Source organism: Accipiter gentilis, chromosome 4 (genome assembly GCF_929443795.1).
Source record: "Accipiter gentilis chromosome 4, bAccGen1.1, whole genome shotgun sequence".
NCBI classification, from domain to species: domain Eukaryota; kingdom Metazoa; phylum Chordata; class Aves; order Accipitriformes; family Accipitridae; genus Astur; species Astur gentilis.
Window position 1 is genome coordinate 12018151 of NC_064883.1, and position 21926 is coordinate 12040076.

A 21926-nucleotide genomic window follows, 5' to 3' on the forward strand; every position below is an offset into this window, starting at 1 on the left:
ACAAACGCTGTCCTCTCTCAGGGTTATGAAACTTAGTAATGTAGCTGGAGCCTTAGCTTTCCCCGGGGGAATTGCTTGAAATGTGGAGTCTTCAGACCGGTGCTGGTTCCTGCGCCCTGGAAGAGCTGCAGCCGGGAGCAGGACGGGGCCGCGGCAGTCGAGTCGGGTCAGACCGTTGTACAGGCGTTGCTGTACAGACACACTGATGCTGCTTTTCAGGGCTGCTTCCACCAGTTCTGTGTGGAGCCAACCACAGTACGCCTGCTGAGGGCTTACTAACACAGGCCGGGTGTCGGGGTGTCCGAGCAGGACATCGAGCTGCTTCTCTGGGCTAGCGGAAGCCACACATCCACTTCGTAGACTTGGATCTAGGGCCCTGGTTTTGGGGGCTAGTGGGATTACACCAGAGGGGAGGGCTTCCATTTTACAAAAGCGCGTGTGCCTGCTTCTAGGTCTTGTGATTCGAAGGAAAAGCTGACAAGCACGACCCAAGCGCAAGCGGCAACGAGACGTCAGCTGGTAGCTCCGAGCCCAACCGCACCCTCTTCACCAGCTAACCGCACGCCGAGGGAGGAAGCGGTGAGCGCGGCCGGGCCAGCCTCATACGCGCCCAGCACCACCGGGGGTGCTGAGCCGCTCCGCCGCGGCCCCCGCCGTGGCCCCGGGGGGACGGGGCTTCTCGCGGGGAACCCCCCCCGTCCCTCGGGTGGGACACGGGTTGGTTTGCTCGCTGGGGGACAACTCGGGACTGCAGGCACCTCCTGAAGAGAACACGCAGCGCTTGGGCCGGTCAGGGTGTCCGACAGCCCTTGTGAACCCAGCCGTTCGTTCTCCACAGCCCAACAGCAAGGCAATAAACACGCGCGCTCAAAATACTGTCAACGCGCCCAGGCACACGTGGGCTGGGAGAGGAATTTTCTGTAGGAATAACAATTAGTGAGCACCTGATGAACGACATACATGTAAAAATCCTTGGATTGCCTCGTTTTTTTCCTCATCTTTCTCCCTTTTATTTTCACAACATCCCCACCAGCCCCGTTTGATCCTCCTTGTTTATACAGTGAGGAGAAGCCCACAGCCAGGCACCACAAACAGTGAAAATCCAGCTCAGCTGTGATAATTAAAATAGCTGTGATACTTTAATTGAGCTGCTAATACCAGCGTAGGGATGTTGCATAAAAGGCCTGGTGGTTAGTAGCATTTCTTCTGGTACTTTACTGGGTAGGGAGGGCTGTAGTGCTGCAGGGGGACGTGCTGCAGGACTTGCAGGTTGTGCGGTGCGGTGGTGGATCCTTGTCACCTTCCTCCAGCTTCCCCTGCTCAAATACTGGCTTTGCTGCTCTCGTTTCTGTCACAATGCTGTTTGTTTGGTTGTTCCTCTTATGAGAGCAGTCTCCACATAGTTCATCCTCTTTCCCTCCCTTACCTTGAGGGCTTGTTTCTGGGATTCTGGACTACATGGGCTTTGACGCAATGCTTGTGCCTTTCCACTCAAACAATTAATCTTGTGAATTGCTGTGCTGACAAACCTACATATGTGCCTTTAACCTCTGCTTTTAAAGTGTGAGGAAGAAGTAGTAGTGGATTTCTTAGCTCTCATGTAGTAAGCATAGCTTATGCATTATTTATGTTTATTATGATTTGGTTGCTATTTTTTAAAAATTTTGCCTTACATTAGTGGTACTGTAAGAAAAAGCTTCTCCTGTTATCAAATCCTCATAGTAGCGTCTCCTTAAAATTTAATCAAAGTCAGGAGCTACTACATTTTATTTTCTAGTGCTGTAAGCATCATCTCTTAGTGCAAAATACTGATATGGAACATACTGTTTAGAGAACTGGCCTTCAACAGCAAGTCAAACTTGGTTTTAAGTTTAGGTGAATTTAAACTTTTGGAAGGCCTTTGAATAATATAATAAATTAACTGTTTTGTTTTTAATTCTACTGTAGTGTTTTTCTAATAGGTATTTCTTTGCAATATTGCCAAATCAAGGCATAGTAGTGTTATGCTTTTGTGTAAGTTTTGCCAAGAAAAACTAAGTAAGGAGACCTAAGGAGAACTCCAGGTTGCCAGGAGAAATCCAGGCCAGTAAAAAGCATAAGATAAAAGCTTTCTTTAATTTAGAACAAATAAAACTTATCATAAATTGTAAAGTAAAGGAAATGGGTTTTTCACAGTTCTATGCCAATGTATGATTTTTTTAAAAATCTGAAGTTCTGTTAAAAGGACTTCATTCCATTAATTGACCAACAAAACGTTTATAGAGGCCTTCTTTCTTGAACATCTTCCTTTAAAGTGTTTTGTGATAATATGAGAAATCTGAGACTGTGGGATCTTCAGTGTTTCAGAGTCAAACAGATGTTAGTGATTTTTCACTTTCCTGGAAGCTCTGGTAAAGAGCTTTCTGCTACAGCAATTTTCTGTCAAAACATGGATTTGATAAAATGTAACTTTTTGTAGGAAGATATCAGTTTCTTTTATGTTTTCAAGAAAAAGCTATCAAAATATTTTATTCGTGGTTGACACTAGGATATTAAGAGGAAAACCATAAGTCAAAACTAAACATCTGACACTGTCAAAATATTTTATTTGTCAGTTGTTTCAGAGCTCCCAAAATAAAAACTGCAGAATTTGTGTTTTTACAGAAAGTGTTCACTTCTTATTTCTATTTGAAAGGAAATTTCAGAATATCTGGGTTTTTTCCCCTAGGTCAGCATGATTTTCTTAGGGTGGTTTTTTTTTTTTGGCTGACTTTTTACATGCTATGGTTACTGAAATTGTTTTCATGGAGGATGTCAGACCAGGAGTCTCCAGAGCCCTCTGCATTTGATAAAAAGCTCTTGGAACGCTGCTGACTTGAAGAACGACTCAATGCTTCCCAATTAGTGGAGTTATCAAAGGCTCTTTAGAAAAGCAATGTGAGTTCTGAACATCTTTGAAAATGTTAGCTGAATTTCTAATCAAGACTACAGACCGCTCTTAATTCTGCAGCGAGCGGTACTCCATCCTGACCAAACCAAAAGGGCTGCTCCACAGTGGTACTGCTGTCCATCTAGCAGCGTGTGCAGTTGTTACAGTCACAACCAGCCTGGCCTAGGCTGGCACTGGGACAGAGGGCCAACAAAATGTCACTTCTGGAGTTCTGTCTTACTCCCTAAACAGTGCCCTTCTTCATGACTTAGAGGCTATGGATTTGGTATGAGATCAGATGACTGGAAATAACTGCTATTTTTTTCCCAGGGTCCAGATGTACTATCTTTTAAAAATGGACTGTGTGTGAATTGAGCTTTAAGAACGTGGTCATATGACAGAGATTACAGTTGTTAGGTTTATTTATCAAGGATTTCTATTTTTAAAGAAGCTTACGAATCCATTATAGTTTGCAACCTAAATATAAGAACTTAAGATGAAAAGGCACAGACCAAAAATAATGAAGCAGGAAGAAGCTGTATGTTCCAAAGTATGTTCCTGAGCAATGTTTTATGAAATCCAAAGGAAACTTCTTCCTGGAAATACTGTTTCTGAAACAACAATGAGCAGCCCTGACTGCTGGGGAAGTAGAACAAAAGTTCTGATTCGTTATAGCCCTCCTCTTAGAGGGCAGTTTGAAGTGGATTGCTAATAGCAACAAACCCCTGCCATAAAGCACAAGTCTAAAAGGCAGTGAGTGATGTGCATATCTATGTACAGAAATATAAACACAGTAAAAAAAAAAGGTATTGCATATGGTTTTGTGCATTTATAATATTTAAGGCTAATGCGGTAAGAATGCCTGAAACATTAAAATAATTTAGGAGTTACTCAAATCTGTGGAAGTAATATAGGGTGAACTATTTTCTTTTGATAATGTGACCTGACATTGCAGAACTGTTAATGTATGTCATATGCTGCGTGTGAAGAATTTGCTTGCCTTTTGTTTGTGCATGATTCATTACTTTTACTAATCATTAGAGTCATAACACATTAGTAAGAGTAAAATTAATAACTAATGACAGTATGATCTCAGTACTTCTCTTCGCAATTATCGGGGTCACTTAGTATGCCATCTGTGTCACAAGCCACATCAATACCCAGTCTCCCTCCTGACACTGTACTTATACTGCATCTGAGGATGGAGGCTAACAAACTCCTCCTGCACTGCTGTATCTTTGCTCCTGTCACTTGTTCTTTGGTCTGTGCTCCTCTCAGAACCACAGGACTGAGCGGTAAACCAGCTCAGGGAACAGAATGGTGTTTAAACTTGTTTTTTCTGCTTGGTTCCCTTCAAACTGAATTGATTTGGTGTTTTGTGTAACTGTTGGGTCACAAAAACCAGAAGGGTCTCAGGGGTAGGTACAGGCAGCAGGTGGGAAAGACATTGTGATGAGAGCTGCATATGTGTGCACTGTTGTTGGCAGAAATAGTCATGGAAATGTGGAGCAACTCAGATAAAGAGCTTAAAAAAAACTCCAGACCATTAAGTATTCTGGCTGTGATTCAGATGTGTATTGCTAAGGTAGAAATTTATTATCTTGCTCATAAAGTTCCATTTGGTTGTTCCTAGGATTATGGCATTTAATTGTCCTGCTTCATCTTAGTAAAATAATAAAGCCCTTTTACACCTCTGTTAGAACTAATATCATCTTTCTTTTCCTGAAAACAGACCTGTTTTTATCCAGTGGCATAGAAACTGGTGCAAGAATGAATTTAGACCATAACTCAGTGGGAATATTCTAAAGAGAAATGGCTTAGTAAGAAAGACGTTTATATTCTAAAAGGGGAGGGGGGTGTTTATGTATTTGTATTATAAAAGATCCTTGAAAATAATGCATATATTTTATTGTCAAGAAATGAAAATGATATACTAGATACCTATGGAAATGAATGCTACAATAGCACAAGTCTGGATACGGCTCAGACAGAAAGATACTGATGTACATATGCAGGATGGCCAGGATATCTCAAAGAAATGCTTGAACCTGCCACTTTGTCAGGTTCAAGGCTCCAGGGAAGTCAGCTAACTTTTGTGCAAACACGTTATCTACCTGTACGGAGTCATTTAGGAGATTAAGACTAGTAAGGCATAGGAGAGCATGGCATTTAAATGAGTAATTGTATGGGACAACGCTTTGTGACAGTGTTGGTGGAATTAATTCGGGCTCTGTCATTACATGGTATTTGACACTGACCAAATCACAACCTCCTTGCCTCAGTTTCACCACACAGCAATTAGATTACTTGATTAATTTAATCTTTACTAATCCTGAAGATTACTGTAAGCATGTGCTTCTGAGGATTAAAACTTAATCCTCAAAGCATACTTGCAAAGAAACTCTGGTGGTAACAAAAAAATGTAAACTGAACTTCAATTAAAACAAAAAGTAGCTAATTATGCAGTATTCAGTTTTATTTCAAGATCATTCTTTGGAGTAATCCAAGGATGAAGTCAGTAGGAAAAAAAACTGCCAAAAAAAAAAAAAAAAAAGGAAAGTACTTGTAATTGAAAACGGCCTTAGAGTGCTGTGGAATGAGACTTGCCCACAATTACTCCACTTCGGGAAGGCTGATAAGGATCCAGTACCTAAATATTAAAAAAGACACGCCTGGTAAAAATTAAGAGGCATTCAATTATGAGGCATTCTCATTAAGGTGCCTGGAAACATCCCTTGCGGAGCTGTCAGCCAGTATAATCGTCTCTTTGTTAGGGCTGGGGAAGTTAAAGACTTTATTTTGCTTTGTGGTCTCATTAGTCAGCCTACCGCCAGCTCCATTTTATTTTTAAGCGGCGGTAGCCGGAGGGATGGGGGGCGGAGGGGGAGGGCGGGTGTCTTCGGGCGCCGGGTGCCGGCTCCCTCAAACCCATCCCGAGCTCTGCCGCTGCCTGTTGTGTTCTGCCTGACAGCTCCCACCGGCGCTCGCAGGGCAGTTTCGAGAGCGGGCGCTCCCCGCAGCCCCGGAGGGAGCACCACCCCTCGGGGCACGACCCTCCCCAGCGCCCCGGGGCTCCGCCTCAGCTTCCCCCGCGGCGGGGCCGGCTGCTGCCCGGCGCCGGAGCCACCTTCCCGATTCAGTCCCGGCGGGGGAAACAATGACTTGTTTTCGCCGCCTCGGGGCTGCCGCCGCCTCTCACGTTTCCGGGCCTGCGGCGCTGCCCGCTCCCCCCCGCCCCCGCCCCGGGCGCCCTCACAGACCGGCGGCCGCCCCCACCCGCCCAGCCCCGTTGCCGCCCGCCCTCGGAGCGGGGCAGCACCACCCATTGGGGGAGAGGAGGGCGCGGGCGCCCGCACGGTCCGCTCTGCTATCCTATTGGCTGGCGTGACCGCGCTTCGCTCTCTCATTGGTCGCGGCCGCCGCCAGGCAGCGGTGGGGTCGGGCGGTGTCGGCCCGCCGCTGTTGCTCCCGGCTGGGCGAGTAAGTCCGCGACGGGCCGCGGAGGCGCCGGGCGGGCGGGGTGAGTTTGACTAGCGGCCGCTCCCGCCGAGCCAACTTTTCCCGCGCGGGGCTGGGGCAGCCCTCTGCGCCGGCGGGACGGTTTGCGGCCGTTGGGCAACTAACGGCCGCTCCGAGGAGAGCGCCGCCGGGCTCCCGCTCCCGCGCGCCGACTCCGCGGCGGGCTCCCCCGCCCCGCCCTGGGGCAACCGCCGGCGCGCGGCTGGGGCGGCCGTTCCCGGCGCGCGGTGGGGAGGGGGAAGGCGGCGGTGGGCGAAGGGGGCGGCCGAGTCAGGTGAAGGGCCGGTGCCCGGGCGCGGCGGGGGTGTGTGTGGGGGGTGGTGGACCTTGACGGGCTCGGCGGGCCCCCTCCCGCCTTGTCGGGGGCAGCCGGTCTCTGCCCCCGGTGCGGGGCGGGGTGAGCGGGGCCGCGGGGTAGCGCTCCGGGGAGCGGCTGCAGCCTCCCCCGTTCCCGTGGCTCCCCCCACCCCCCCCCACCCCGCCCCGGGGCGCCGCCGGGCATCCCGGCCGCGTCTGGCCGGCCGCCTGCCGGGGTCCTCCCGCGCCCGGTCTGTCGCTCGGCTCCGGCTCCCGGGCGGCGATGGGGGAGGGCAGAAGGGGGAAGCGGCTGCCTCGCCGGGGCGGCTGGGGGCTGGCGGGGCAGCCGCGACTTGTGTCGCCTGGAGAAGGCAGCTGGGGGTGCGGGCAGCCGGCTGCGGGCGAGACAAAGGGACCGCTGCCGGTCGCCTCCCCGGAGCGGGGGGCAGGCAGCGCGGTGCCTGGCAGCAGACTTCCCGCTCCTTCTGCGGGGCGCGAGTGCCTGCTCGTGGGAAGGCTGAGGGCACGGTGTAGCGGCGTGCTGCGAAACGCGCGCATTCCAACCCGTCTCTCCGGTACGTCCGCGGGGAGGGATGCGAGCGGTGGCAGCAACAGTTACAATTGCTGAGAGTTTGCGGCTGAGGTTTGTAAGTAGGAAGTGCCGCAGACTGCAGGGGGTTGTGCCTGTGTAGGCTTCGATGTTTAACTTAACGCACGTTACACTGAAGGAGCTTTCCGTGTGCTTTTGTGTTTTAAAGGTAACAGTGAAAACAGAAGCAATGCCCGCGGACTCGTCTTGCTCCCTGTGATCCCGAAAGCCATCAGGTTTGTTTCCTGTCCAACTGTATTCTAACTCTGTCCCGATAAAGCTCCTGAAGTCTTAAATTCAGGAGGAAGAGAGTTGTGTGCTCGAGGATTATTAAGTCTTGTTAGCATTGCTCTTTCATAATTTTTAATATACGCCGCTAGTGCGTGAGAAGACGACTGCAGGCGAACAAAATATGGAGGTTTCTATTAAGTGATCGCTTTTAGGTTTGTTACCAGCAAATTCAGAGTTGGTGATTAGTTCTTCTCTAAAGGCAACTTGAACAAATGACACTGCAAAGAAGCAAAAAGCAATTTTATGTAGCAAAGTGTAGAGTGACATCGGTGATTGCTTTTCATTGCGTCTAAAAAGGCTTTTCTGCAGTTTTCCCTTCCAGTAATACAGCTAGATGCTACAGCGTCTTTTCAGAAGTTTGTGCTTTCCACAGAATGCCTTCCTCTATGACAGTGCCTTGCTTTTGTTGTCCTCTCTGCTTTCCAGGTTCTTTTATGTTGTGAAAACTAAGTAGCGTTGTAAAGCTTGGTCAAATTAACTTCCCATTTATTTTACTTTCATCAGTGAAATACTTCTGGTAAGAGTACTGTACTTTGAAGCTGAGTTTTAGATCCATCTGGCACTGTTCTTGGACGTATTTTTTTTTTTTTCTCCAGAGTAAGAAGACAGTATGAAAATACTACTCTTGAAATGCAAAACTTGGCTGTTTCTCTTCTGTGATAATCTTTGTCAGACGAGGTGCTTTTAGCAGGCCCTTTATCAAGAGGGGTGACAATTTTGAGGAAGTTCAGTAGTGCTTCAGATGATTTATTAACTGTAGCAATTCACTTCCTTTCACTGTTGAGCTGTTTTAAAGGTACAAGTTAAATTTATTCAGAGTGCTTCCTAAAATGAAAAAGACTTTCACAGGCGGAGTCATGTTGAATTTCTGCCATAGTCTCTTGAATGGGAGGGTGGGAGGGTTTGCTTTCACTTGAGAGAGTCCATGGTAGACATGTTCACAGGCATAGCTGGGTAGTTAAGTCACTTGGATTCTAATTTTGCAAGGACTTGTATCACAAACAAGTATGCGTGTGAGAGATTGCAAGGCTAGGCACTACAAATGGTATGTGTCATCTATATTTTACTTAGCACAATAGGGCTGGCTCTAAGCCGGGAGAAGAGCCCATTTACTGATGCCTATGTTGTGACTGTATCAAACCTAATAGTTGCTGAGTTAAAGTAGAATTCTTAGCACGTGTTAGTGTAAAACCCCAATATCTTGAACCTTCTCTGTATGTTCATGTCAGGAAATGCATTTTCATTAAATCCTGCCTTAAGGTAAATACTAGGTTCTCTCTTAACTCATCACTGACTTTTTCACATTGTATGTGTTAATCACCTTATTCATTCTGGAGACTTATATTATTAGTTATCAAATGTTGGCTAATGTCTGGCTATTTTAATTAGAAAATAAACATACATTTTTATGGCTCGACGTGACACTATTTTGTTTCAGGTTGTGTGGAAGATGCATAGTTTGAGAAATCCGCGTGATTTGTAAGAGAAAAGTCACAGTTTCCAGGCTGTCTTTTGGAACCAAGAGCCTGTGGAGTACTCTTTATATTCAAGGCTTTCAAATGAAGCTTTCATGAGGCTTAAATGTTGATGTTGATGAGAATATTAAAATGCAGTAGCAGCTGGACTCTTAGCAAAGATCGCCTGGGCACTCTGCAAATATACAAAACCTATACTGGGAACAGTTTAGACTTAAATCCGTTAGGTGGATCACCAAGTCCTAGGTTTCATTCCCAAGCCTTCACTTAGGCAAATACACTCTCTGTAATCTGGCATGCTTCCTCTCTTACAAATGGAAGATTGGGTACAAAGCTTATACTGAAGTCTGCCATAGGATTTGTGCGGTAAGTTTTGTTAGCATAAATGGAGATTACGTGTATGAATCGCAACACTTGGATGTTACTTACAGTGTTACCAGTTACCAAGCAGTCAGTCTTCCAGGAGTAGTATGCATGAAGTTTAAGCAGCAGATTCCATCATGCTGTATAGGAAATGAGAAGCCTTGACGATATGACCTTCACTGTGTGCATGGTTTGTCTCCTTTGAAGTTAGGAGAGCTAGATAGAGTCTGAATCTCTTACACTGTAGAAAAACTGAAGACTGCAAATTTGTATTGATCTTTTGAGGTGTAATAGCTTGATGACTGGAGTGACTCTGTGTAATCTCTAAGACTTCTTCTGTGGTAGTATGAAAATAAAATGTACTTAAAACCTGCATTTTATATGCAGCATTTTTCAGTGTGGTTTGTACTTGGTAGGGTGTACTTGAAAGTATTTGTTATTTTACTGGAACCTGATAGTTTTCCTGCTCAAAAAAATTACAGCTTTTGATTTGTTAATGCTGTTCTGTTTAATTATGCAAGTATTAAAAAAACACCCCACTTTACTTAGAATTGCAGGCATGATATCTTTTTCTTTAAAACCATGTTTTTTCTCTTTTCCAGAAAAAATGGCCCTTTTGGCATTTAGCTGTCCTCAGTTGCCAGAATTGAAATGGTGGTGTGTTAAACGCACATTTGGGAGTGGGGAATGTGTTGGAATCAAAGCATTTCTTTTTATTAGCATCAGTTAATTAGGAACTTAAATTGGATTAATTTATTTGAAATGCTTCTTGAGATAATCTTGGAAGGCAATAACAAAGTGGTATCAGGATAAGGACTGAAATCTGTGTCAGATCAGTGTCACTGAAGACAAGTACTAAAGTATGAAAATGTTTTGAATGTGTAGCAACTGCATATTGCTGCAAGGCTGTGGTTAAAACTTCTAGGTTGCTCAAGCTCTGCATGCTGTTAAAATGTTTTATTAGTTCCTGCATTGGCCAGAATCTTCACTGTGCTCTATAATGTATATTGTAAGTGTATGTGTACACTTTCGAGATGAAATACTTCTGCATGCTCTCAAAATTTTCTTTATAAATAACTTAAAATATAAGAAGCTATTTGAAAATATTGATGAAATTTGAAAAGTTTTCCATGAGGCTGAGGAGTTAAATGCTTCTGCAGTTGTTCTTATTGTGAATCATCAGACTTCTGTCAGAATTTTTGCTGGAACTTTGTTAGCATGAAAACTCAGATACTCCTGGATTAGGTTAAAAAAACCACAAACCAAACCAACATCTGAAAGATCCAACAGCTATAATATTTTTCAATTTATAGCACATCTAAAATAATGCAGGATATGAAGTGTTTTCTTCTACTTCTGGTGTAACTATTGTGAAGCCTTTGTCCTAATTAGGACCATGTTCAAGAGCAGCAGAATAAAAATAGAATGTCGGCTTAGTCTGGGAGGGCGACTTATTTACAGCGATTTCTTTAGACGCATCCCCACGTGAACTTATGTACTTTGGTAACAACTGGAAAGGTAGTGAATGAAAGCAGCATAACTTACCGCCAAAGAGAGTACTGAAATTGTCTGAATGTGACCCTTTCTTGTCATTGTAGTGCCAGAAATGGGAGGTTCTTGGTGTATTTATTTGTGTGATGAATTAAGGGCTCTGTTTATGAGGCTTCACTGTAACTTCTAAATCGTGTACAAATTTAATACAAGCGGGTTCAATAAACAGTTGTTACTAGGAGTATTATTTATTAGAACTGGAATCAATAGAGCATGTGGAGTTTGGAGAGATATTTAATAACCGTCACTATTCCATATGGAGATTGCCATGAAAAGTGAGGGGGTGTGTGAAAACATTTCTTAGTTTATTTTAAATGACCAGCATTGCTGAAGAATCATCTGATTGTTGAGAGGAAGATTGGAAATGGATTGTCTCTCCAAAACAGATGTATGTTTGTGTTCTTCCATCTCAAACCTCTGTTGATATGAAAAGCTGTGTAGCAATCAAATCATAATAAAGAAATTTAGGTAAAAAAAAATACTAGCTGAGTGGTAAAACACACCTGTTGCTGATGCAAAAGTCGCTGAGCATTTGTGTTCCATCCCGATTGGCATACTGAGCTCTCATTCTAAACTTAGTGACAGAAACTGCATGTTTTGGGTACTTTTGATGGCTATTAAAGATGTCTCTCTTAGGTAAGTGATAAGATATCCTTTACATTTTGTTACTTTCTTCTATTTGGAAGCTAACCTTTGATTAAAACAGCATAGTATGCTCTGAAGCTGCACTGGATACTAATTAACTCACTTTGGTGTTTAAAGCCATGCTGTCTCCTAAAGGTTTCCTGCTGTTAGCACTGGATAAATATTTATGTTACAGCAAGGCATTAACTTCAACCTGATGAATAGTGCATACAACTTTTAATATTTCTGTTAACACTAAACACCATGATCCAGTACTATTACTGTATTTTACTGCAGTTCCTTTTTTGGAAAGGGGGGGGGGGGGGGGGAAGGCCATTACACTTTAAATATGTGATAGACAGTTACATCTAATACTCAATAATTAAGCTGTCTAGCAGTCCGAGTATTGTACAGAAGCTAGTGCTGGATAACATAAGGTCTTCATGAATCTCTGGTTAATAGACAAGGCTGTACTATATCATTGTGGTTTGTTTTCAAGTACTTGAATCCTGTTCTCATATGTAAAGACAATTGTTTTGTATTTTTAATTTTTTTTAATCCTACAGTATTTGCTATACTAAAGAAAATGACTGGAATATGTGTAAAAGCATTAAGCTGACCTAATCTTAAAAAACCTGCATTTAAAAGGATTTTAATACCAACCACCATCTCTGAAAATTAGGATACTGTGAATATTTTCAAACAGTCTATCATGTAAGACATGTTGGGTATCCTATAGTAACATCTCTATCTGAAGAAGCAGGCTATAGGATCTTCAGTTACAAAAAAGAAAACTTTTTTCTCCAGTAACACTCCTTCTAAGTGTTTGCTGGCTGAAGGAAATTGTGTTACTTTTCCAGAGCTGAAGCAGATTGCAAAATCAGACTGCAAAGTCATATATTTTGTGTTAAGCTGATTAAGGGCTTTTTTTTTTTTTTTTTTAAAGTGTGGGGAGGAGTGATATTGGGGAATTCCTTAGCTCTTGGTACTTAGTGTTAAAGCAATAATTCTATGTTTCTTACAGTAACTTTACACTGGATTTTGCCAGTGAAATTGAGTGGTCTCCTACAGTTTGTGATTAGTAGCATGTCTGGCTAAACCAATTACTGTCTACTCAGAATAATACCTTTCTTATTTACTTTCTTTAGGTTGTGCCAAAATACCTACCTGCTTCGTGTTGTGTGCTGTGGACATGCTACTGCTTTTACTCAGTTACAGCTTTTAGGCTCGATAAGCTGTAGTCTTTCCACTCACATCTCTCACGCTCCTAATTATATTGACGCCATATGTCAGGTGTAGAAAGACTAATAAGCTCCTGCATTTTTTTCTCCTGCTTTGAACTAAATTCCCAGTGCAGCAGCCAGAGGAGCAGGCAAGAGGCTTTTGTCAGTAATTCTGCACATCCGTTTACACATGCATTCTGTAGCTTTGCCGGTGCTGGTATAGTATTTACCAATTCCTGCCTGTCTTGAGAGAACATGATTTACATTTAATTGTAAAGCTGAGGAAAAAAAATCAAGTTTCTCCCCCTCCCCCCTTTCTCAGCAGCATTTTGTGTCAGTACTGTAAATGATGGGTATTTTCACCACAGTGGTGTTGTGATGAGACACTATACTTCAGACAATCAAATTTGTCATGTTACTTCGTGAAACACAACAAAGGGAACATCTGTTTTGCAGAGCACTTAATGATACTGCTTGAAGTATCAGAATTCTGTTGTTTCAGCTAGAATTGGTTGAAGTTTTGTTGAATTTTCAGTAATGTGTGCAAATATAGCAGAACTACTCTTCTAGCACTTTTGCATTGTGTTAGAGATTGTGTAGATTAACAATCTCTGCTGCTTTTAATTTTTTTGCTGCCATAGTAACTTTTGGCATACATATTTTCAGTATTATTCTTCTTGGTTTACACTAAAGAGTGTCTGAAGCATATGTATTTGCACTGGTTACCAAGAGATCTTACTAGAATGTAATGGTTATTTGTGCAGTGATGTTTTATCCTAAACTGTTGTTATTGGCAAACTGTAGCTGTACAGGTAAAACTGATAAGGATTTTCCACCTGAAACTTAATATAATCAGAGAAGGTCTCTAAACTGTGCAGCTCCTTTGCATACATAATGCATACAGTAATTCATTCCTTAAGGAAGTAATGAAAATCTTTCATTCATTCGTTCATTCCCATTTTAATGGTATTTTAAAGTGTCTTAGATATTTTGTCCTATTCTGGCAAAGAAGTGGATGGTAGTTCACCTGTGTTCAGAAAGTTGCAGCAATTCAGTGAAATAGTGACAAGGACTAACTCGCTTAACTGTTTATAACTGCTTTTTAGTGTGTTAAAATAAAAGTCCTGTATAAATTCAGTAGCAGCAGTAGGATGTGTGTATACTTGATGTCAAGGGAAGAACGAACACCGAAAATAAGGTCCCTGCTTGTACAGTAAACTGAGGAACTGACAAAAGTGTGAATAGGAAGTTAACTGAGTGATGAAACGGGAACCAAATGATGCCACATTTACCCTTCAAGAGGTTCCTTAAATGTGTCTGTTGAACTTAAATAAGTGTATGATCCTTTTGTATTGTGCAGTTATTAACCCCCACCGTCTGAATGTCATACTGTTTGAAAAGTAGCCGTTCACTGAAATTATTTGTTATTTCCTCTCACGTAATATAGCTTGCTTGGCTGTTGGTTCATTGCAACTCCTCTTTCCTATAGGTATGATAGTTTTTATGAACGTAACGTGTTGTTTCCTAGGGTTGTTAAGCTGTATTGATGTTGTTCGGCTCTGGTTCATTTGAGTCCATTGTGTCCCAAATGCATGTGTAGTCAGTGACCAATTTCCATGTATTGTCATAATTGCATCTACCATTCAAGTGACTTTTCAGTTGTCGTTTATAAGTAGAATACACTAAATCAAGTTCCAAGTTCATAGACTTCAGATTATTATAGAAACAAATTTTGACTACTTTGTTGTTAGGTTACAGAAATATTTGTCAGGCTCTAAATCATGAAGCCTGTGCTCCAAACCAGGGCTCTAAATATGTAACTGAATATTGAAGTACTGCTCCCTTCTTCTGGAAATACTAGATATGTAGGTCTTAAAGAATGCACTTAGAAATCAGGCATGTCTTGAGATTTTATGAAAATGCAAATAGAAGAAACAGGAAAAGAAAATGAATGCATGCTCTGGTATTTTTAATCTTAAACTGTTTTCTGCTATTTAAGTGATATTAATATAAATTCATTAGAAACTTTCTGTTGTTATGGCTTTGGAACAATGGCAGATAACTTGGTGATACCATTTACCCTGGAAATCTGTATATGAGTTGCTCTAATAAGAGTCCTTCTAGAACCTGTGTAACTTGAGTTTCATTAGATTTATATTTCTTTCTTGGAATAATTAATATTCTAAGTTTTAGATGCTGTCATGAAGTGGGAACTTCTTACTTGAAGAGCTTTTTCATCTGATATGAATCCAACCTAAATTAACATGCCCTACAATGTAAGACATTTAACACCTTTTTTTCTGCTTTGCCACTATTATGCTTTGGGGATTTGACTTTTTTTTTTGGAATTACAATACAAAACAAGACATACAGGATAGTAAATTGTCTGAGACTTCAAGTTGTACTCTTTATTTGTACTACAGCTTTGAAATTATATGTGTTAATAGAGCATTTCATGTGTTAAATGTATTTTTTCTGAATGAGACAGAAGAGTGGGTCCTGCTGTTACTTTTTTAAAATTTCAGTTAAAGAAGTAATGTTTTTCTGTTGCTTATAGAGTACATAAAATACACAATGCTTAGATGCTCTGAAATGTTTTTCAAATTAATGTGTCCAGTCTTGTGAGTATTACAGGCTTGTGCAGGAGGGCTGTTGGGGGGAGGGAAGGAATGAGGAAGAATGAGAAAACTGCCATGGAGAGATAAAGCATATTTTTCCTGAAGCTGCTTAACACAGCATTATGTGCATTTATTGATAGATCATTTTAATTCTGTAACTTAACAGGAAGCAACCATCAACCACTCAAAGCAAACTAAATCCTAAGATTATTTTCAGTATTGATACACCCCTCCTCTGGAAAATGCATGTTTGTTTAGCCTTTTTTTTCTGTCAAAATGAGCTGCTAAAACACATATCAATAGACCACCATAAACATCTTTTTGCTGTAAAATCTGTGGTGTATTCCTGGTAGCAAGGTTCCTGCTTTTCTCCCATGATCTTTGGGGAAATTGTAGAATGGTATACTGGAGATAATATTTTGCAAATATTAAGTTATCAAGAATGCTAATGCTGTTGCATTGGTAGAGTTAGGGTGATGGGACATATAACACTCGCTTAAAATAAATGCTCTGGAGTGAAAGTAAAATCAAACGCTTCTACTGCAGTCATATTTGATCATGTCTGATGTTATTACACTATATTGTAGATCTACCCAGGGTAAACACACCATAAAGTTATTCTTGCAGTGGATGAAGTTCTTAAAGCCTGTTTCAGGGACATCCAAATCACTGACCTATCCCAGGTTTTATGTCAAGCATAGTTTGTGCTTGTTTCAAATATGGTGTGTTGGACTTCCTCAGCTACAAGTGGAAATGGTTGAAAGGATAGTTCATATTTCTGGGTACATGAAAACTTATTAATGCTTGCAGAGTAGGAGGCCAAGTTGTAGAGGTAATTTTTAACTGGACACACGTGACTGTCTGGCAAAGGAGGGTATGATTTCAAAGCAGGCAGAATTTTCTTTAAATGGTTTTCGTGCTAGTAATACTATTTTTAGACCTTTTTAGAACTTTGAACTTAACTAATTTTTGGCAAATAAAAATAAGTCACTTTTGAAGTACCTGTAACTCTTGCAACCTAAATCTCAGTTTGTTGAGCTCCCTGTGTTTTGTGGAGGCAGAAGGAAGATTCAGTTTAAATGAAGTCCTAAGAGCTGCTACAAAATTTCTTCCTCATGGGGCTCATGTAATATCTTCTAAAGTCAGTTTCTGGCTTGCAGGTTGGCATCCCTGCCTTTCAAATTAAATGAGGTGTGGATACCTAGAATGGGGTTGGAAATAGGCAGAATCTCTCGAAATCTCATTCTCAGCAGTGTAGTTGGGAAGTTTTGGCCAGAAGTGTTGCATTCTTAATGTTGCTACTAAAACGTAGAAGGTGAACAGTATTAAAAATGGAAGGTGAAAAGCCTGCTCATACTCCTGTCCCTACTTTGTGAGCTGAGTCTTTTTCCTTCTGATAAGTCACTGCTGAGCTACTTGGCAGATGAATGCTTCTCCACTTGCTCTAGCTGAAACTACATGCTGTAATGGTAGAAGGTGTTGAAATTGCACCTTTAACAGTTGATGCTGAGAGGTGAAGTACAGCCTCTGCTCAATTCTCCATGTGCTTTTTAAGTCATACTCAAGCTATTGTGCAGCATCTGCTTATGCATGTTTTACACTGAGAGTCTTTCCAACAGCTGAATTACCTGACACCTTTCTTTTTGATATGTGGCTGAAAGTTCTGAACAAACTCTAATTGGAGATGACTTGCAATTTTCACTTAGAAAGGAAAACTTGTTTTTAAAAGTAGCTTGCAGCAAACAGACTTCACAAACAGCTAGATTAAATGAATAACTAATAGTAAAGGTATACTATAGTAGCACTGAAGTTTGAGGAAGCAAGGAACTAGATGTCACAGCATTGCTACCAAAATAATGCTTTGTGCTCTTGAAAAGACCATTGTTTGGTTCAAGACTTGTATGCAACACTGAAACGAGAGCTGCAACATAATTATTCTCTCTGCATGGTTTATTCTATTTCACTATTTTAAATTTGTCTTTGGGTTTCAGGGAAACTTCCTGACTTCAGAGGGATGTAGCATACTTTGGGCTTAGGGAAACTAGGGTGCATGAGAACAGTAACTTTACTTTGCTTGGAGTTCTATAAGGAATGTTTCTTCTAAGTGGATAATTTCTGCAGCACTGCTTTCCCTTACAGAAGCAGTAAGAGCACTGTGTCACATACTGTGGTATTGCCTACTCATAGACACTCTTGACACAAGTTACAGGAATGCTGATACATAGAAACCAAACAAAATTTCTAAAGCTTTCTAGTTCTTATCAGCATAAAGAAGATACCTTTATTTTAATACTATGCAATTTTGTGGCTAAAGCAAAGACTAGAAAACCTGTGTGGATTAGGTCACTTTTGTAGTATTAGCATACTGTTCCCTTTTACACATTTCTTTTTGTTGTTTCAGTTATGTTTGGTTAAGCTTGCGGCTGTACTCACTTTAATGTTACTTTAAATTCTATTTCCTTATGATGCATATAGCTATTACCTTGATATTTCTTTGTGTATGCTGAACTGTTAACTATATTAATCCAGAATAAGTAAGAACATATGCTAGACAAGATTTTTCAACTACAGTGTTTTATCTAAGACTAGGCTGTTCATACCTGTTCTTTCTTAAAAGATTTAATAAGCTGTAAACAATAGTGTTTGCATGGAGTAAAAGAAAAGAAAAGCAAGCATATGTCAACTGCTAAGAAAAACTGTTTTGAAAGTAATAGCTCTTATTTTATTTTTCTATAATGAATGTAACTATTACAGATGATGGAAAAGATAACACTTGAGGATATATTGCAAATGAAATAGCTTGAAAGAGAGTAAGGCTTCTGCAAACTGGAGAATGGGATGTAGCTGGAGTAAGTTGGCTTACAGGTGGTCAGTTTTGACTGACTCTGCATTTACCAGTATGGCAGTTGTACTTGCAGTGTGATTTTGTGCAGAAGGCAGCAAGGAAGAAATAGTAAAGTAGGATTAGGAAAAAAAACCCCACAAACCCAAACCCAAAAACCTCAAGCTGTGGAAGTTACTTCATCTTACTTCAGTTTGGCACTGTATTGCTAGGGCTGCTTTTGTACTGTTTTAACGATATAAATCTGACTTACTATGACTTGTATAAATTCAAGTGAATATATCAACATGTAATCTCGTATCTCTATCTTGGCAAGTTGTTTGGCTGGCATGAGTCATTTGGTTGTCTTGAAAGAGTTATCTCCTTGCTGGTAAAGGGCAAGTACAAAGTTAGTTGCGTACAAAGGCGGTTTGTAGTTGTTGTTTGCTAATCTGAGGTTGAGCAAATATAATTGTCGGGAGTCAAAGATCAGGATTAAAATCTTCAAAATCCTGCGCTTACAAGGATCCTACCTTCTGCTCAAGACTTTTTAGAAAGCTTTCATCATGAATGTTTTGGGTCGCGTGTGCCTATATGACTATTTCCCAGCATTGCAAGTAGTGTTATGACCTCAACTCTAGGTGGTTTTGGCGCTTAGTGGTGGTTGGTTTTTGTTTTCCTGTTGATTGAATTGAAAGGTTATAGAAGGCTGTGTTATAGTTTGATATGCCAAGTAGTTTTGTGTAGGTTTCTGGGCTGCAAAGTGTCAGTATTCTATGGTGCTGGATCCTTTGCACAAGACAACTGCATTTAAGGCAGTCATTTATAGTTTCTATACAGTCTAGTTAACGTATGCTTTCTTTCTTTAGAGCAACTAATTTTTTCCTTATTTGCTGTCATCAAAACTGAAATGAGGTCTGTCATCTGTGGCTGAATATTATTAGGCCTATGATTTTAAAAATTTCTAATGGATATTATTCAGGAGGACTTTTTCATTTGATGGGCAAATATCTATCACTTTGTCATATCCCAAGTGTATGTCAACTGTTCAAGAAGCATATGTGCACAAGATCAGGAAATCTTATTTAAATCTATATAATAAAGTCCATTGATCCCTGATTCTTCAAGGCTGATGTTCCACATTGTGATCTAAAGTGTAAGCTGCAAGGTGGTTGTTTCTAGCACTGATGGGGGGGGAGGGGGAGCAGCAAAACAAAAACGCCCTCGGCAATATGGAAGTCACTGTGTTTTCAGTTCCTAAGGTTCAGTAACCTTTGCAAACCACTGGGAACAGACAGGTTCAAAACAGTTACTTTTGTGTAGGTTCACTACCGTATTGTGAAGAAGACTGCAGTAATGACCATACTGAATCAGACCAGAATTTCTGAAACCTCATTGTCTAACAGTGGCTCTTAATAGAGGCCTAGAAAGGAACTGATAGGGGAAGCTGGAAGAGTGTTCTGGGGGAGCAACTTCTGACTTCCACTTTCTGACCTGGAAGAAGTGCTTGTGTATTTAGTGGCTGTGGATGGATTCCTCTGTGAATGTGTCCAGGCTTCTTTTTTCTGTGCATTTGTGAAGTTCATCTACTTGAACTTGGGACTCAACACATACTTCCTTCGCATTGGTTTTGGTAACTACTTCTGTTTGTTTTGAGCCTGTCAACTATAGTTTCACCTAAAGCTTGTTAGTTCTCCTGTTCCCTGGTTTTGGCTGGGATAGAGCTAACTTTCTTCCTAGTAGCTGATACAGTGTGTTTTGGATTTAGTGTGAGAATAATATTGGTAACACACTGATGTTTTAGTTGTTGCCAAGTAGCACTTATCCAAAGTTAAGGATTTTTCAGTTTCCCATTCTCTGCCAGCCAGCTGGTGTACCAGAAGCTGGGAGGGAACATGGCCAGGACAGCTGACCTGAACTAGTCAAAGGGATATTCCATACCACAGAATGTCATGCTCAGTATATAAACTGAGGGGAGTTGGCTGGGAGGGGCTGCTTGCTGCTTGGGCATTGGTCAGCAGGTAGTGAGCAATTGTATTGTGCATAATTTTTCTTGGGTCTAATTTCTTTTTTGTTGTATTCCTTTTCATTACAATTATTATTGGTTTTGTTATAATTTATTATTATACTTTAGTTATTAAACTATTTTTATCTCAACTCATGAGTTTTACTTTTCCCCAATTCTCCTCCCCGTCCCACTGGGAGGGGGGAGGAGTGAGCGAGTGCTGCCTTGTGCTTAGTTGCTGGGTGGGGTTAAACTATGACATCCTGTTAGAAGATACTGAACAGCCATCTCTTGTCATTTTAAGAATTTGCTTGAGCCTGAATCAGAGATGCTTGGTGCTCCATAGCTATCTTGTTGACACTGCCTGATTTTTATACTAAAGATAGCAATTATCAGAGAGTGCTTGATACTGAGTCTTTGAGCAGTGCTTGCACTGTGTATTTGAATAGAGCACGTGACTGTTTCAGGCTTAGCACAATGGGGTTTCTTCTTTGTGCAAGACTGAAAAATGTCAAGAAGTCAGACCTGGCCTTTGTGGTTTCTGAAACTTGCCAGAGTGGTTTTTGAAGTCCACAGTAGCATTGGTTTCTTTTCTCAAGAGGCTTTGAATGATTTGCTAGCCATTACTGCACCTACAGGTACCTGTTTGAACAGGATAGCTTGACTATACTCAAAATCGTATAGTAAATGAACATATCACTATCACTAGAATGAGTTATGCATTAACATCAGGAAAATACATTCTTTTCCTTGGCAATTTATTCAAGAATACACTTGCCTGAGTGCTGCTTCCTGTTCTGAGGCTTACAAGGATTATGTCTTTGTCTCTGAAACAAGCTGGGAGAGAAAAAGTGTCAGCAATGTGAATTTTAAGTATCGGCTGTAGTACTTAAGTGAACTTGATGTATGATGTAGAGCTGATTAAAAACTTTTTAATACTACTTGTACCACTTCAAAGGATAAGAAAAGTTGAGTCCTAATTGGCCCTTCCCTACTTTTGTACACAAACTATTATAGAATAGAAGATTAACGCATACCGGGGACTTGATCTCTTATGGGTCTGATATGTTCTACCAGAATGCTCACAAGTTTACTTCATTCCTCTTTCGGGATGAGTTGACAAATTTGGCTGATGGTTCATAAAAATCTCAACTTTCTGTTCCATGTTTCCCTTGGGCTAAAAAAATTTTTCTTAGCAAATAGTACAAACTTCCAAGCAGATACCTTTCAGATTAGATAAGAACACAGTATATGCCTTCCCTCTTCTTCCAGCAGTTCCCAGAGGATGGGACTTGAGCAATTTTTGGCTTCTGGTTTTGTTCATTCCAGCTCTGTGACTTCCACTACTGTGGTTCCAGAAGGTCAGTTCTGCAGAACTCAGGAGTTCATTCTTCATCCACGTCCAGCCTCCTTGTATTTAATCCAGTTTTCATTCACACATGTGCACTCTGTGGATTAATTCTACAAAGGCTGGGTAGATTTAAAGAATAAGAAAGCCACTTATTGAGGGAATTTACTTTTTAAAGAACAACCTGTACGTGTATTGTTGGTGATTCCATTCAAGGCTATGATTTGATACTATTGTATTAAAAAGTCTTGAGTGATAGGTATGAAAAACTGAAGCCATTTAAGTAGATGTATC

At 41.3% G+C, this 21926-nt stretch overlaps 1 protein-coding gene across 5 annotated transcripts in view; it reads left to right on the top strand.

Moving 5' to 3' along the window:
- Nucleotides 1–6340: 6340 nt before the first annotated feature.
- The window catches only part of HYCC1 (hyccin PI4KA lipid kinase complex subunit 1), a 49722-nt gene continuing 34136 nt past the window's right edge, over nt 6341–21926 (top strand). For 3 of the 5 annotated variants that reach the window (XM_049798430.1, XM_049798435.1, XM_049798434.1), the window contains exons 1-2: nt 6356–6388; nt 7483–7549. The gene's annotated coding sequence lies outside the window, so the exon portion shown is untranslated. Of the gene's footprint in view, nt 6429–7482; nt 7550–21926 lie in introns of all 5 variants that reach the window. The other 2 variants (XM_049798431.1, XM_049798432.1) reach the window with 2 other exon arrangements.